Below are 13,929 nucleotides of genomic sequence, written 5' to 3' on the forward strand. Positions count from 1 at the left end.
TTGTCAGATTTGGGCTGAAGCTTAGTTGAAATTTGTTGTTTCACATAAACTTCGCAACCCCAAATCTTCATGTAAGACATATGTGGTTTCTTACCACTCCATATTTCATATGGTGTCTTCTCAACCTTTTTGGATGGAACACGATTAAGTGTGTAAGCTGCTGTCAATAGTGCATGTCCCCAAAAGGAGTTTGGAAGATCAACGTGGCTCATCATGGATCGGACCATGTCTAACAGGGTTCGATTTCTTCTCTCAGATAGACCATTCCATTGGGGTATTCCAGGAGGAGTAAGCTTGGATAGGATCACACACTCTTTCAGATGGTCATCAAACTCTTGGCTTAAATACTCACCACCTGATCGAAGAGTTTTAATATTCTTACCTAGTTGGTTTTGTACTTCATTCTTGAATTCCTTGAACTTTCCAAAGGACTCCGATTTGTGTTTCATTAAATACACATAACCATATCTACTAAAATCATTAGCAAATGTGATGAACTACTAAAAACCTCCTCTGACTGGTATGTTCAGTGGTCCACATACATCAGTATGTATGAGGCCCAAAAGATCATTTGCTCTTTCACCTTTTCCTGTGAATGGAGACTTTGTCATCTTTCCAATTAAACAAGATCTGCATGTCTCATATGATTCATAATCAAAAGAGTCTAAGAGTCCGTCTTTATGGAGTTTGGAAATGTGTTTCTCATTTATGTGGCCTAATCGATAATGCCAAAGGTAAGTTGGATTTAACTCGTTAGGTTTCATCCTTTTAGTATTAATGTTATAAATAGGAATTTCAAGATCAAGGACATATAGTCCATTGCTCATTTGTGCAGCAACATAGAATATATCATTCAAATAAATTGAGCAACAATTGTTCTTTATTATAAATGAAAAACCAAACTTGTCCAAACAAGAAATGGAAATAATATTCCTGCTAATTGCAGGTACATAATAAGAGTTCTCTAACTGAATTATTAAACCACTAGGTAAAGTCAATACATAAGTTCCTATGGCTAAAGCAACAACCTTTGCTCCATTGCCAACTCGTAGGTCAACTTCACCTTTCGCCAAATCTCTACTTCTTTTTAGCCCTGCACATTTGTACAAATGTGAGAACCACATCCAGTATCTAATACCCATGATGCAGAAGTACATAAATTTATTTCAATAACAAAAATACTTGAAGTTGAAGTCTCTACTCCATTCTTCGTATCTTCTAGGTACTTTGGGCAGTTTCTCTTCCAGTGTTCGGTCTTACCGCAATGGAAGCAGGTGTCTGCCTTTGCTATGCCTCCACTAGGATTCAAAGCAGCAACAGTGGGTTTGGGTTTGGCAATTTCCTTTCCTTTCCCTTTATCACCCTGCTTGGTGGGCCTTTTGTTCTATCTCTTTCCATTTCCGATCATCAGAATGGACTTCCCTTTTAACTTCAGATTCTGCTAAGCAGTTCTTAACATGGCTAGCAGTTCAGGAAGAGATTTGTCCATATCATTCATATTGAAATTTAGGACAAATTGACTGAACCTATCTGGCAACGATTGCAAGATCAAATCATTCGCAAGTTCCTTTCCAAGGGGAAAACCCAACCTTTCAAGGTTTTCCACATGCCCAATCATCTTGAGCACATGGGGACCTACAGGGGCTCCCTCAGCTAACTTGCCTTGAAAAAGGGCTTTTGAAACTTCAAACCTTTCATTCCTTGCTTGCTCTTGATAGAGCATCTTCAGGTGTTCGATCATATTGAACGCTGCCATGTTCTCATGTTGCTTTTGCAACTCTGTGTTCATGGTAGCTAGTATGAGACAAGCGGTTCATTGGCATCATCAACATGCTTCTTATAAGCATCTCTTTCTGCCTTAGGTGCAGAACTAGGAGGTTCCTCTTCAGGAACAGGTTTCCCCAAGACATACAACTTTTTATCATGTTTGAGGACAATCCTCAGATTTCGGTGCCAATCCAGAAAATTTGTCCCAGACAATTTTTTCTTGTCAAGGATTGATCGCAAAATGTTGTTAGAGGTGTTTGTTGTCATGGTAATCTACATGAAATTAATGAAAATATAAGTATCAATAACATATTTAATTAGGCCTTTAATTAAATATGCTCCCACTATTTTACTCAAAACAAATGACCCTCATCATTTGATTCGGAAAATCCCGTTGGAAGATTTTCTAGTGGGTCGAGATCCACATTTCACTTTGTTTTAAGTCCGCATAGGCGGATTACACAAAATTAGGTTATTTAGGTAGGAACTCCTTCCAATTGTATCTAATACAACTCTCGAATATTTTAGTTGGGTGAATAACTCCTTATTTCAATCCATCACATGGATCATTTCCAACTCTTGCTTCTAAACACATATAATCTTATTATAATTTGTTTAGTTAAGTTTGACCCATTGTTTTAGCAATTGGATATTACAATTATCCCATCGCACCTTACTAATATAGAACATGCACCTCGCGTAGGCGAAACCTACATTATCCGATACTAGTCTTGATGAGTGCTAAAACTTGGAAAGCTTAAACTTAATATTTAATTTGAGGGAATTGTAATTATTCTACTCTCACCGACTTATTTATCATATAAATCGTCTCTCACATGCATCAACATACATTCACATGCATCAACATACATAATGAAACAGTTATGGCCCCTAGCGCAATTGTTCTTCCAAGCCAATGAGAGAACCTAAGCTAACCTAATAACGATCTAAGCTTCTCCAAGCAAGATCTCCAAGGTTGTCCTCCTTTGATATTGAATTCTTCTTTTTCTTCATAACATTACATTACAGAAGAAACTCGTTTTACATATGAGGGAGTGAGATGAGAAAAGAAGTTACATTAAGAGATTAAAAAGAGAGGCACGACACGCAGGTCGTATTTTAAAATCCCAAAACAGAATGAATGAAAACTAAGGCCATAACCGATCACAAGACAATAATAATAAACACATTATTATTATTAATTTTAATTATTTTAATTAATTAAAACCAAATTAAATTTCGGCGACCGATCACACTATGCAGAGTCAACTGGGGGTCCGCTGCCCAGTCAGCGGGAACGGGGTTTCCGCTACCCGGTCAGCGGGAACGGGGTTTCCGCTGCCCGGTCAGCGGACGGTGGTTCCGAAATTTTAATGAACAATTCGTTTGAAATCGACATCGTTTTGCATCAGCACGACTCTTGCACAGTAACAAAACAAAAACGTCGAGAATTCTGACTGTGTGAATGTGACGACCGTCACAAGCATGTTACGACCGTCACGTCCAGCTTGTTACGACCGTCACAGGCCCATGACGAATGTCACACGGCCAAAATAACAGAAACACCTAGAATTCTGAATCTGTTAATGTGACGACCGTCACAAAGCATGTTACGACCGTCACGTCCATCTTGTTACGATCGTCACAGGCCCATGACAAACGTCACGCGGCCAAAAATAATGCTTTTGAAACAGTCAACAGACGTGATCCAACAAGCCCTCAATTCACAACTCTTTGACAGCACAACCCTTGTGCCGTCACTAACCCTAATGCACCAATTTCAGACCGTCAAACACACCTCGATTGTTGATTCAGTATGCTTGATCAACAAGTCATTGCTTCACCATAATAATGTCGGATTTCGAAGCAAATGACCATTGATCGCTCAAAGGAAAACAACCATTAAGTGTTTGAATGAACGAAACAGAAACAGTATATCATATATACCGTATTTTGCATTAGGATTACTTATATCATATATATAACTTGATCGATCTCAATTGCGTAACCTATGGACGATCGATGTATCGCTACGTCTCCATACTAATGTCGGATTCCGAAGCATATTCAACATCAATCATCCAAATCGTACACACATGATGCCAAGTTTAATTACTCGTTTAATTAAATTATTCATTCTGTCTTTTAATCATATTAATACAGAAAATAAACAGCTATCAGATTCATGGTTTCGTAAGTGGCTCTGATACCACTAAAGGAGAATGGCGATCCAAAACGCAGCAGAATTTAAAATTTTCTCCTTTAGTGATCCTTACGAATGGGCATGATCAGTGATAGAATCGTTACCTCTTGTGACGATTGAAACCTTTGATACAGATCTACGGAGCGATCACGAATGTTGAACGACGACAACGCCTCTACTCAGTCCACACGAACGGATTCCTTCAATATCAGTGTTAGCTGCTACGAATGAAGGCTTTGAGTGAGAGAAAGAGAAACGAAAAAATGCAACTTCTCCCAAATGCTTCTGCACAAGGGTTCTATTTATAGAACCACTTGTGTGGGCTTCAAGCTAAAAGGCCGACTTAAGTGTATGTGGCCCATATCTTATAATATGCCAAAATCACTTAAGCGTATGGTACCTTACCATATTTCGTATTCTACTTAAGTACACCGTACCTTACGATGTTCTAAAATTCACTTAAGTGCATCGTACCTTACGGTGTTCCTTAGTTACTCTATCTCTCATCAATTTGTCCTTTGTGTGTGACCTGTAGGTTTTCGTGGCATTGGCATTTATATTAAATCACGTATTTAACATAATAAACAGTGAGCGGTATCTAGCAATACATCACTGCTACCCAAGACACGAAAATATCATGTGATCTGACAAATTCTTCTGTGATAATACTTATGTGTATAATTACCATTTTTCCCTTATGTCTTTATTGAACATAAGGCATAGACCATATCATCCTTGCCATGTTCAATATTGGGCCCATAGACATTTATCTTGTTACGCAGGATGGGCAAATTCCATCTAGGTCACTCATGTCCCTTAGCATGCTTTGTGGAGTACCCATCAACTGTCTTTATGGTCATCCAGTTACGGACAACGTTTGATCAAGAATAAAGCACTCGACTCTACATCTAGGGTCCATAGTGGTTTCAGGTCGAAGGGTGGTATACACCATTATCACCATGAGAATAAGTTATGACACTTTGCATAACATTCTATATAGTATTCTCATAGCGGGTCAATCCAGTATAAATATTACTCTTAACATTCATACCTATGTTTAAGACTTGATAACTCCTTATCCATGATCCATGAGATGTGATCATCAATCTATATACATAATAGTCTTAATGCTTTAATGTTATCCCACTTCACAATAAATCTCGACTATGGATACTTTAAGAATAGTGCCCTTATGTTTAATGTGATCTCATGATTAAGTCATACTTGATACATTAAACAGACTGGCTATTCTAGGGACTTTATTAAACAAACATAATAAAGAAAAAGCCTTTTATTATTAATAAATAATTCGATACAAGTACCAAAAGTATTGGCCTCTAGGGCTTACACCAACACACGCGTCCTGTGAATGCCGATGTAGTCAAGAAATACTTCGCCTAAAAAAGAAAAGAACAACTCGCTAAGTCGAAAACCCGAAAGGGAGGCTTAGGCAAAAAATGAGCGTCTCGGTGAATTTAGAACCTGAAAGGGCGATCCAGTAAAAAGTTAGAGACATAAATCATAAATATTATCCCGACAAATTAAGTACCCCATCTTGGGGAAATTTATGCAAAAAATAGGGATCATGGCAAGTAACTGCATTCTGTTGATCTTCAGTCTTGACGACATTCTTGAGCACGTCATTTGGTTCTGATTCATCCTCAACCGAAGCCAAGAACACAGTGGATATCAAAGTTGGTAGAAGGATTAGTGATCATTGTATTCAATGTAGCCCATTTCCATGTAAATTACAATTTTTCAACTTTTGTAAAGATCTACGGAGTCTTGTCATTTATAGACTATCATTCTATTAAATAAAGTTGAGCTTTTTATCCAATTGTTTCTACTCTTATTTATCTTTCAGCCATATGGAATTTAATTTTTTGATGATAATTGTGAAATTGAATTTTTAAGTCAAAATCATGTTTTCTTAAATATTAAAAGCAGTTACTTTAAAAAGCAATTGATTTCATTTAAGGAATATCAACAGAAGCCTGAGGACAGGTAAGCCCTAAGATGCGAAGCATTATTGGTTTTCCCCAAGCAGTTGGAATGAGCTCTGTGTTTTCCCAGCATCGTTTCAGCATCTCCGGACGATTTTTGTTAATTTCTCTCGAGTTGTAGGCACGTTGTCTCAGCAATTCGCATAGATCCAGCGCATAATTCTTGTTTCCCCTCAAGTCTCCAGTGGATCTCATTCAGCACGGATTCTAGAGCAGTATCTTGGATCCTCTATAGGGTTGTCTTCCATTTGATGTGGTGTTGACCTAAAATTTCCCGCAGAGTTGATGACGCGGTTTCTCAGCAAATCTTGTTCTCTCCCCCAGCCAGGGTTGAGCCTTTGAGATGGGTGATTCGAGATCATCCTTTACCTATCTTTCTCCAGTTGGTTCCCTCCTGTTGAGATTGGCCGAGTGTTGTATTGATGATTCAGACCAGCAACAGTTGTATCCTCTGTGATCGTTTTGTCGGCATAATCATTATATATACATATACATATACATCCATAGATTTCATTATTGCATTATTATTTGCACTTTGTGATTCATTATTTCATTATCCTTTGTTATGGTGGAATCATTTTCCCCCGCAAATCCAGTGTGTCTGTCCTCTTTCAATTGTAGAGTGTCAGCCCCCCCTAAGCAGAAAGAATTTGACCTTTCTCATTCCCCACTGATTTATTTCCTCGTGGATGATTATTTCAGTTTCCTCCCCAGTTGATTATCTGGACGGAACCACTCCCCCTGAGCTATATCCTTATTGGGTTGAGTCTTTAATTGATTGTTTATTTCTAGCTCTTACCTAGATAGATGCTTTTGGTCCCCTGAGAGTCTATTACCCAATCGGTGGTAATATTCTTCTCGATTTGCGAGTACTTTACTTTTTCCAAATACCCGGCAAGAGTAATCTTTTTTCCCCAACGAATTTGTTCTCATGTTTCCCCAGGGAGTCTATCCTTGATATGTTCATCCTAACCGATGACAGATATTCTCTCTCTTTGGTATTCTACCCAATAAAAAGGTAGTTGTAATCCCTATTTCTTTCCCCTAGAGGGTTAATCCTTGATATGTTCATCCTAACCGATGATGGATTTCCTCCTCTTTGTGGTCTTCTGGTCAGTAACCGGTAGTTGTAAACCCTGTTTCCCCTTGCGGAGTCTATCCTTGATATATTCACTTTAACCGGTGACGGATATTCTCTCTTTTGGTTTTCTATCTAGTAACTGATAGACGTAGTTCTATTTCTCCCCTCAGAGTCTATCCTTGATATGTTCATCCTAACCGGTGACGGATATTCTCTTTTCGGTATTCTATCCAGTAATTGATAGATGTAATTCCTACTTTTTCTGGCATTCTATCCTTGATATGTTCATCTTAACTGATGATGGATATTTTTCCTTTTGAGTCTATCCTTGATATGTTCACTTTAACTAGTGATGGGTATTCTCTTTCTTTGCTCTTCTGCCCAGTAGCCGGTGGTTGTAAATCATATTTTGGCTTTTCCCCAACAGTTTATTCTTACCCAGTAACTGGTAATGAATACACCTCCTGGATGCCCTTAACGAGTCATCCTTGATATGTTTATCCTAACCGGTAACGGATGTCCTCTCTGACAGATTTTGTTATCTCCTTACCCAGTAATCGGTAGTGGATAATATACTTTTGTTACTCTTGTGTTGAAGATTATTTCTTCCCCAGTTGAGTTTGAGTGTGTATTTCCTCGATGAAATCGCCATTCCCTGTTTGGTTTGAGTATTTCAGTGTTATTCTGATCTACCTGTTTCCCCTGCAGATTTTCCTTTTATCCCTGGCTGAGTCTTTCTATTGATTTATTTTCGTGGAGTCCCTCGTGTCCCCCAGCAGTTTTAAGTCATAGCCTGGCCTACGCATATCTTTTATCCCCCAGAGTCTCTGTCTCCCTAGTGAGTTTTCCTTATGGAAGGCATTATGCTCCTGCGGACTTTCAGTCTCTCCGGATTCTTTTCCTTTGTGGCCACCTTTTCCCCACAGAGATTATTTTTAACATTTCATGTCATATGCATCATGAGGTCTCTTAGGGACCAAAATTTGTTTATATTGTTGTTATTTAAGCCCGTTCTACTGAGTCGATACGAAGATTTTAACCTTCATCTCCTCAGCTAGAACGTCCTTAAATAGGGGCAGTTGTAAGACCCCAATTTTTGACCCTAAGATATCTCATGCTATCTCATCATATGCATTAGCATTGGGATCACACCTTGGAATCCTCCTTACCCCTCATTCATTGGGCTTGCATTGGGAGAGGTCACCAAGCACTTTAGATTGTATCATACCTTTTTTTCTTTATTTACTAACCAATATATCAAAAATATGTCATTGTTAGTTTAACTCTTTTGTAGGTAGTGTGTGTGCTCACCTATGCTCTATCAAGCTCATATCTAGGGTTTAATACCCTCATTGCAAGGATAACAATCAAGAATTGGTTTACATTGGCTCTAAGCACCATATATGGATCCCCATGATTTCACATGTTATTTTGATCAAGAAATCGTCAAGAGTTTGTAGTTGATTTGCCTTGGAAACCCTAATTCATATGGGTATCTTGTGTGACTTATTCAACAAGTCTCTTTAATAATTGATAAAATATTTCAAGGTATACTTCACATTACATAATATTATGCATATATGATCCTCCATGAGTCCCAAAATTCAAGAGAATGTCAAGCTAGCAAGTTGGTTCATGGTGGTTGACTAAAGAAAGTCAACTGGTCAAAACTGGGGTTCCCTAGACCCTATCTCCTACACTTTGTGTCATATGAAAATGATTCCAAGAGCAACGTTACTCTAAATGACATTCCAAACAACTTTCATGTTGAGGTCAAAAGCTAATTGTGCTTGGAAAGTCATTTTTTATGGTGAACTATTATAGGTCATTTTGTCTGAACCTTAGTTTGGAAGTCAACTTCCTAAGGTCATAACTTGCTCATTTTTTATGAGCTTAAAGATATTCAAATTCAATGATCAAATTTAATGTGTATTCTTCAACTTTTATGTTTTGAGAAAGTGAAAATTCAACTTGAAAATGCATATGCCAAGAGAAAACATTATAGGTCATTTTGGGCCAATACCATTGAACGCGTGATTTTCCTCAACTTCTAAAATGCATAACTCCTTTAAGCCAAATCCAAATGAGGTCAAATTGGTGACCAAATTTAATAGGTTTGAAAGAGCTACAACTTTGATGAAGTAACCTCTCTCATTTGAAGTCCATATAAAAAGTTATTCAAGGTGGAAGAAGTAAACATTTGACTTGGGACTTAGAAAATTTTCAAATATGTTTGATTTCCCAAACTTCCACCACAAAATTCATCATGATCCAAGCTTCAAATGAAAACGTGTTCAACATGAAAGGGTTTCCCCTTGATCTCACCATTCCAAAACATCCAATATCATCTCATTTGGACTAAATTTGAGGGACTTGCGCATGGCTTCATTATGGGAAGTGTTTTGGCAAGTTTGAACTTCATATGATAATTCCCTTATGCATGCTTGCATATGATGATTTCAGCAGACTTTATACATGATTTGGAAGTTGATTGCATAATCCTCAAGGCCCAAATGATTGCACATGCACCCATGCAAGGAAGTTGTTAATTTTGTCCAATTTTCAAGTGGTGTAAATATCAAATGCATTGCCTATTTAAACAAGCTTAAGGCTTTAGATTCATCATCAACACCCTGCCCAAGCTTTGTTAGACCACTGCAAACCCTCCCTGCCATAGAGTTTTCTGAGATTTCTCTTGAAATCGAGCTTGAACTTCACCTTCTGTTTGGAAGTTCAAACTCCAGAAATTCACTTCCATTTTCATTCCATTTGGTTTCTGCAAGCAAGAGGAGGAGAAAGGAATCAAATCCAGATTAAGATCAAGTGAAATTGGATCAACTCGAAGGTGATTTTTTAGAAACTTCTCCTCTTCGATTCTCTCTCAATTCTCCACTATTCTTGTTGATTTTTGGTTGTCTGAAGTCCTGCCAATGTAGGCAACAAGATTGAGTTGCTTTGAGGTCAAATCGAAGCAACTCAGTTCATGATCCTCAAAATTCAACTCCCTGTATCTTTTCATATACTTGGAATTGGACAAAATTGAGGCTAGATTCGAGCTCCTGAGCATTTTTACTTTAAATCCATGTCTTACTTTTTCATTTTGGTGATGGTTGAAGGTGGACCAGTCCGGTGAGGTCCACCAGAGAAGAAGACCGGAGCTCTAGCTCCGGCGATATGTTGGAAGCATCTCAACCATAGGATCCATTTAATTTGTTTTAATCATATGCATTGGTTCTGATTACCACGCGTGATTCTCAATTGACTTAGGTCCATGTGGAATGCGCGCGCTAATCCATCTGATTTGCTACCTCAATTAATGAGGGAGATCAGATGGTCCACGTTTTTTTGAATTTCTGTTAATTTCTTTTATTTGCATTATTTCCATTAATTCATATTAATATCATTATTGATCAAAAAAATTGGGGACTTTCACCAAAAAAATTCAAAGGTTTTTCTCTTTCATTTTCTGAATTAAAATTATTTTTTGGATCAATATTGATATTTTTCATGATTTAATTGTTTTTGTGTATATTTTTAATTGTTTAAAAATACTTTTGACTTTTCAAAAATAGTGAAAAAAAATTCTCCAAGGTCCTTTGACCTTGTTTGACCTATGATAAATCTCTTGCCCATTTATTTGGTGTTTTGAAGGGGTTTTAGGTTTTTGATAAAACATAATTTAATTTAATGCTTTTTAATTTGATTTTTAATTTTTTAATTATGAATAAATTATGTTGATCCATTCTTATTGACTTGTGAAGTTTGACTATGTGCTTGGGTCTTGGTCAAGGTTGATTTGACTTTAGTTGGATTAAAATCATTGGATTTACGGGATTGATGAAATGTACATTTCATCTCCCAAAATGAATGAATGATTTTAATTTGATGAAACTCCTCCCATGACCAATTTGTGTTTGTCTCGTCTCCCCTCCCTCTTCATCTTCAATCCCTTTCTACACCATTCCTCTCATTGACCATTGAAGTCTCAATATCCTAAGGCTAATTATTTCATCAATAACTTTGTGTTAGATGAACCAATACAAGTATGGATGAGATTAGGTCCACCATTATGTCATTTTCTTTTTTGTGTGTGGTATATTTTAGGAGTATGGTTCATTATACCATATCTCTAATATGCATTAACACCAAAAAAATTATTGCCCGACCTCAGATAGTTGTGACTTCTACATAAGTCCAATTATGATTACTTAACATAGAGCTAAATTTTGACCCAAAGGCATAGCATTCTAGTAAGTGAGATTGCAAGTCTCCCCCCTTTCATGGTATTGTGTGGAAACTTGGCTTTTTTCCTTCCTTTGGAAGATGTCTTGGTTCAAGGATCCATGCTTGTGAATAGAGGGTTGAGTGTTCTCCAAAGAATGACTTAAACAATTGAAAAGCAAAACCCCACTAACATCTAATCAACTAATATTTGACTAACTCTTATTATTAATTGCTTTTAATTTCAAGTCATTTACTTTATGCCATTTAAAAATTCAAGTCATTTATCATTTGCCATTATACATATCATTTAACTTGTTTATTTTAATGCCATTGCTTATTTGAGCTATATATTATGATTATATATATTTGTTTATATTGTTTTGTTTGTGCTTGTGGGCTTAGGACCTTAAAATACTTAATAAACAACAAAAAACCCTAAAAAATGTTTGTGTGGACTGTTGGATTTGATCTGAGCTTTGGACTTAGAATTAGGCAACATTCCCTATGCAAAAGGACTTGGCCAATGCCAACATTTCGGAAACCAAATTCTTGTGATTTGAGATTTCATCTAATGCAAGTATTGAGATCCACTTGAGTTTATATTCTACATGGTCTTGATGCAAACGTTACTTTGAACCTGTGTCTAATGCCTTATTCTGAGCTATTCAAGGAGTATGTCATCTGATACATGGGGGGAAGATTATGGAAGAAGACTATGAAGTTGATAGCTTGGATGTGGCTATCTTTATTTGATGCCTTACTCTTCATCTTGTTTGTTTATTGGTGTTGCTTGATTTCCAAAAGTCCAATAGAAAAATGGCATTCTATATGACATTCTTGTCTATTGGATTGCATCCCATTGGTCAGATCTTTTCAACTCTTAACTTTTAAATTTTTGCTTAGGATTAGTCTCTTCATATCCTCCCATTTTCAAAACCTTCTTTGCTTGTGATTTCTAAACTTAGAATTTATTGTAAATTAGAAACTTTGGCCTTATGCCATTGCATTTTTAAACTCTTTTCTTAAATCAAACTTGTAAATGAATCTAACCATATTGACTTAAAGTTTCAAAAGACAAAAATAATTAACACTCATTCAAACTCTTTTTAGGCCCCTTGTGCCTCTTTTGATTTATTTTTTTTAAAATCAATTCACTCACTTTGAAATTGATACCACGAACTATGAGGTTTTGATCCCTCGTTTTATGTTTGTACGTTGGCACAAGTCCGAAGGTCTTGTCAAACACAAAAATATAATTAATGAATTCTTCTCTCATCCCCACACTCTATTTGTTATAAACATCATTTCATACCAAAAACACATACACACATAAAAAAGGGCTCCCTAGAAGTACCTAGGACACTTTGGGTGCTAACACCTTCCCTCTGTGTAACCAACCCCCTTACCTGTAATCTCTGGCATTTTATTAGTTTTGATTTGAGAAATTCTTATCTTTGAGTCTTTTACGTACTTTTCCCATTTACTTTGGAAACAATAAAAGCGCGGTGGCGACTCTGGTTTTATTGACGTTAAGTTTTTCCATAGCTTAATGGTCATGAATTTACCGCTACATATACACCTGCGCAGACACAGAAGTTCAGTAATGCTAGATAACCCAAAGTTTTCAGAAACTCTAGGAGAACTAATCCTAAAGGACCCAAAAGATTATGGGTACCAAAAGATAAAATAGTGCACGTTGCAGATATCCTATGCATCAGAGTTAAAACACCAGTCATGGTACCTGGACTCTGGATGCTCGCGACACATGACGGGAAAAAGCATATGTTCCAATGCCTGGAACTTAAAGACACTGGAAAGACGTGAAAGGTTGTTAATCAGAAAATGGCACAGTCCTTTTCACTAGAAAGAGGAAAAACAACATTTATAAAATAAAACTTTCAAATTTGAAAAACCAAATAAACTTGAGTTAGTCAAAGGCCTGCCAAATAAATTTAGTAGAAAATGTCTGTTAATAAAGAGCAATGAGTGTGGCATAGACGTTTGGGTCACATTAGCTTGATGAGTATTTCTCGACTAAATAAACTTGAGTTAGTCAGAGGCCTGCCTAAGCTGAAGTTTTCTTCAGATGCTTCTTGTGAAGCATGTCAGAAAAGGAAATTTTCTAAAACCACTTTCAAAACCAAAAATGTTGTTTCCACCTCCAAACCTTTGGAACTTCTACACATTGATCTTTTTGGACCTATTAAGACAACTTCAATCAATGATAAGAAGTATGGACTTGTCATTGTTAATGACTACAGTCGTTTGACATGGGTGAAATTCTTAAGGCACAAGAATGAGTCACATTCTGCGTTCACCAGTTTCTGTTGCAAAATGAATATGACTATAAAGTTAGCAGATTCAAAAGTGATCATGGTGGTGAATTTGAAAACAAACTTTTAGAAGAACTTTTTGACTCTGATGGAATATCCCATGATTTCTCCTGTCCTAAAAATCCACAACAAAATAGAGTTGTAGAAAGGAAGAATAGGACTCTCCAAGAAATGGCCAGAACCATGATCAATGAGACCAGTGTGGCTAAGCACTTCTGGGCAGAAGCTGTGAATACAACATGATACATTTAGAATAAAATCTCTATCAGACCTATTCTTGAAAACACTCCTTATGAACTGTGCAAGGGAAGAAAACCC

Source organism: Lathyrus oleraceus, chromosome 2, assembly GCF_024323335.1.
Source record: "Lathyrus oleraceus cultivar Zhongwan6 chromosome 2, CAAS_Psat_ZW6_1.0, whole genome shotgun sequence".
Classification (NCBI taxonomy): Eukaryota; Viridiplantae; Streptophyta; class Magnoliopsida; order Fabales; family Fabaceae; genus Lathyrus; species Lathyrus oleraceus.